Source organism: Alosa sapidissima, chromosome 14 (genome assembly GCF_018492685.1).
Source record: "Alosa sapidissima isolate fAloSap1 chromosome 14, fAloSap1.pri, whole genome shotgun sequence".
In the NCBI taxonomy this organism is placed as follows: Eukaryota; Metazoa; Chordata; class Actinopteri; order Clupeiformes; family Clupeidae; genus Alosa; species Alosa sapidissima.
In genome coordinates this window covers 8,885,176-8,890,460 of record NC_055970.1, presented here as the reverse complement: position 1 = coordinate 8,890,460, position 5,285 = coordinate 8,885,176, and positions in this window count along the sequence as shown.

Sequence of the window (5,285 nt, the reverse complement as noted above, 5' to 3'; positions counted from 1 at the left end):
TGACAAGCATATTCAATGAGTCATATCTCCTGTTAAAAGCTAGCATGCATTAAACCCTGTCCAACAAAGCAATGCAGTCCATGTGATTAATGCAGAAATAACCTTGAGAAGCCTTCAAAAATTATAGACACAACTGAACTCAGAGGATTTTAGCCTGTCTCTCTGTGTGTGAATGTTAGCCAGGTTAGCACTGTCTGCATCCAGAGTGATTCTGTCAATGACAGACGTTCTGTGAAGGTAAGGCATCTTTAAGCCCACACATCCCATAGGAGAGAAACAAACCAGGCCTCCCGGTGTTGCAAGTGAATATAGTTTTTGTACATTGTGTGTGTGTGTGTGTGTGTGTGTGTGTGTGTGTGTGTGTGTGTGTGTGTGTGTCAGGGTTGTGCACAATTTGAATGGCAATTCTGCTTCCTGTTTGTTACCTCAATTGAAATGCAAGTGAAAATCAAGAATTGAATTGGAATTAAAGAGCCAGTTTCAATTCAATTCTGGAATTTTGCACAAGCCTGGTGTGTGTGTGTGTGTGTGTGTGTCTATGTGTGTGTGTGTGTGTGTGTGTGTGTGTTAGTGCATGTGTGTCCATGAGCGCTAATTGCTAGACATTTTTGGCTCTATAAAATAATGTTGTGGGTAATTATGATCTGTGAGGGCGCTGTCAGTGAAGGGCCCTCGGAATTGTTCTAATTTTCTAATTTCACCCCACTTTATGGTGCCCCTGTCTGTGAGTAGACTTTGTGTATAGGTTCTCTCTCTCTCTCTCTCTCTCTCTTCTCTCTCTCTCTCTGTTTGTGTATGTTCTCTCTCTCTTTCTGTATAGGTTGTCTCTGTCTCTGTGTGTCTGTAGGTAAGTGCTCTCACACTTCTGTGCCAGACTGAATTACATTTTACCTGACCACTGACCTCTAAAAGAGCATTTCACATTATTACATTGCTGACTACAGTATATTTTTACAATGGTTTTGTTAACCATTGTAAACAAGGTGATGTTTTCAGGGTTTTGCATGATTGGTGTTACATAGTTCTCTTTTAGACTAAAACTCCTTAGTGCTGCTTTAACCAATATCATTGTCAGGCAATCCCTTTAATCTGAAAGCATCGGGAGAGATTACAGTGTAAAGAGATTGCAATGTCGTATCTGGACAGTGTTCGCTAAGATTGATTGGATGCAGTGCTCTCCCTTACACATTTCCAATGTTTTCTATCCATCCTTATTATCATGGAAAGCAAGCCCCTTTTCTAAAGACTTGCTGTATTGTATTGCCTGTCTTTCATTAATGACCTGTAATTAACTCATTTCATGGCAGGGAAGAGTTAGGTATCAACGCTATTGTTGGTCACAGCATCAGCGCTCAACAGCTGAAAAAGCCTGATCAATTACAGCTCTTTTAATGGGGGCAGTGGGCAGCTTAATTAAAAAGCCCACTGCAGTCAGGGGCAGAAACAACCATTTGTCTACGAAGTAAAAATAAAGGGCCGCCAACAGTCAGGACTGGCTTGGCATACAATTGTCTAAAATCTTACTATGAGATGGGTTGTCATCAATTCAGAGAGCAAAATGATGGTGGGAGATAGACTTAAATTACCTGCAATCTCCCTTGAGACATGCAATAATCATTAGTTTCCAACCTGCCATGCAGCATATTTCTAATGTATTAGCAAGCAAATATTAGGCTATATACAATATGTGTCAACTTAAAACATAGTTTTTTTACTAAAGGAAAATGCTAAAGAAGCATGTTAGGGTGGTTCTGAAAAACACACCACTGATTGTTCACCATACATACCAGCTGAAGTGAAAGTAAGCTATATAATAGACATATAATATAATAATTTACTCAACAAAGTCTCTAGACAAAAGGTATTCTAAAAAGGGGTGGGGGATACAAAATATGGATATTTGTATACAGTAACCACATGTGTACATAAGGGTATATTGTCTAATAAAATGCAGCATATCACAAAAGAGTAAGCAAGCAAGGCAGTGAATAACTTGAGGAGAATTTAATTACTTTAAGCAAATACACGGGGGGGTTGCCGTTCAACTCATTCATGGGCTGTAATGAGTTTCTAGGCATGCATTACAAAGCTATTTATCAAAGCAAAGAAAGTTGAGGTGGCAGCAGTAGTTTGTTACTGTCATCTTGCCAGCAGGGCCAAAGATTTATCATTTCATTCCTTTCTTTTTTTCTTTCTCTCTCTCTTTTTCTCTCTTTCTCTCTCTCTCCACCTCCCTCTCTCTCTCTTCCTCTTTGTGAGTGAGCAAGCACACATGACTGGCCTTCAAGGCATTTCGATTTTTCTGCAGCTAATTTAAACCTTTACAAATTATTGCTGGGCCAAAGCATTTTTTGTTCAATCTGTAGGGACCTGCATCACGTATGCAGCCAACGTGTGCCAACAAGCCCCAAGATAGAAATGGGCCCAAAAAGACAAAAGACATCAGGGCTCAAAGCCTCTGCCCGAGTTCTTTTTTCTGGTCCAAGAACAGGTGCTGGTTAAAGGGGGTCTAATTTGGTGCCTTTCTTGTCACTTTGAGAAGAAACTTTTCTTCAAAAAAAAGTCTGATGTAACCACTGATTCAACTTTGCCCCAGCCATCAGAATTCTGTGCACTTGATTAAACAGAGAGCTTGCAGTACTTTCTGCATGAACCCAGGGGTCGGGGGCCCAAGGAAACTTTTAACATTTGGCCCAAAACACCAGAACAATTCCAGCAACTGCACAGTGAGCACCGCAGCCTGCATTAGATATTCAATAAATCATCCCTGCCTTCCCTAGGCTGTTTAATGCAAGATAAACAACACTGAGGCAAGAGGGCAAGGACTATCAGGGTCAGCCTTGTCCAATAGTGCCGTGATATTTACACATTTAGACATGGCAAATGCTGCATAACATTTCACACCATTTTTACTGGGGTTAATCATAGTCTACAAACAGAACAGACAACAAAATTCAATATTTAATACTTCAGTTGGTTGACTTGAGTATGAGGACATTGACCTTGAAGAAACAAATCCAGATGTTATTTCCTCTTTTGTTTACCATGCTTTTTTGGCTTGAAAGTAGTTTTATAGAGATCAACGTGATGGTTAAATTATGACTTCTGTCAAGTTTTGTGCAAATAAATGGACAGATTGAGACAAATATAACCAACACCAATTGTGTTGTTCTTATCTGGACATAGAGATGTGTTAAAAACAACACAAGTGTTTTTGTTTTAAGAATGTATGGTTACACTTTACTTGACAGTATCGACATAAGAGTGACATGACACTGTCATGAATGTGTCATAAACAAGTCATAAACGTTTATGACATAACGCTTTGGTTATTAAGTGACATTCGGTTTTTGTCATAACAAGTTAGGTTTAGGGTTAGGGTTCATGTGTCATGACAGTGTCATGTCACTCTTATGTCGATACTGTCAAGTAAAGTGTTACCGAATGTATTTAAGAAAATATTAAAGGAAATCTGGTGTAAAATGGATTTTGGATATGCTAAGCATGATAACAATCTTATATGCGTGTTTTTGACGGAAGTAGCTACTTCCCATTTACAGTACTTCCGTCAAAAACATGCGAGATCTGTGTTGTACTTAATTACAAGATGGCGCCAACCCGCAAACGACTTACGGTATTGTCTGTATACTGTCCTTTTTAATAAACTATCTGTACATTTACAAAGTTTTCAATGCCTCGTTACAGTATACAGTATGTTAAGACCCTCATTAAATGTTAAATGCATAAATGTTTTAAAGTTTTACCTTTTTACCAAGAGCTCGTCAACGAATGTTCAAACTCGTTATCATGCATTTTGCACCGGATTTCCCCTTTAAAGGGCATATGAGCACACAGGTAGATAGAAAAAACAAAGAACCTGTAAAATAATTCTCAGAAATCTATCAAAGGCCAACATGATATTTTTCCAAAAAAAAAAGACAAATGACAAAAAGTTAGTAAAGTCATTGCATGTAAGTGTATAGTTGAATGATCTACAGATCTACACTCCCCTTGGTCAAAATGTGATCCCCAGTATTTTTGATGTAATCTATCTAATCTCTCAATTATCAAAATTCTATTTTACAAAATAATTGCATGCAAAACAAAACAGGTCACACCCCTCTGTAGTAGAAGTTTGTTTGCTTTGCTTTCACTTGTTTCATAGGGGGGCCCCAGAGTAACATATAGTCGTGGTCTCAGTGCTCACCAACTTCATTCATAACATCATTCCCATCAGACAAAGCAGCAGACAACCGTGAACCAAATTAGAGAAAGGGGGGAGGGCAATGTGCTAGATGATGCCTACACATCCTCAGGCATCTGGTGCTGACCAGAGAGGAGCAGGTCTTATCCCCACTCTCCTCCACCAGCCTTCTGCACACAATGTCTGAAATGGCCAGGGAGAGAGGAGAGGAACATGAGCCAACAGTGAGAGAGAAACGGCAGCCAATAACCTTAAGAAACATTCTTCTTGAAGTAATGCTCCTATTTCTGCACATTATAACACACACTATAACTGCCTAATCTAAATCTGTCCAAGGACTCCTAATTTTCAGATTTATTATGATATTTTGACAGTTGAGTTTCCAACAAAGTATTGAATCCATGGACAGCGTATGGCAGAAGCACAACCGTCAAGTGTAACACAAGGACTTGTGTCTCTTGGGATAATTAAGAACAGCAGAGAATCAAAGACTATAAATATTAAATGGTGCCACTTGGTCGAAACATGGACTAGAAAAACAACTGATAAGCACATCCTCCTGACGCATGCACTGCTGTCATACCCGCTCAGACAATTGGTTTCTTCATTTGCTTCAAACACAAGCCTGCATGAGTGGGAGAAGCACATGCACGGGCAATAGATGCTCTGTTCGAAATGGAAGGGAGGGGGGTAATAATTATTACGTTTGCAAGAGGTTATTACGTTGATGGGAAGGTTAAACAATTATTATATTAACTTCCCACCAATGTATTTGATTGTGTGATTTTGTGCAGGTTTTTATTATGTTGGTGGCTTATTACGTTGGGAAGTTATTATGTTGGTGGGTGTTAGTGTGTGCTTGTAGAAATGTAGTAAGTACATTTCAACATCATCATCTACCGGCAGATTGGTGTAGTCACTAAATGTAGCCTACACATAAATAAATGTATTGTATGGCCTCCAATGAACCGAATACATTGATTACAATGCCTTGTTTTTGCTTTTTCATTTTAAACTAGGTGGCGTTATATCTCAAATGAGTGGATATGGGATGGGTTGACATGGTCCCTTGAGACAAACA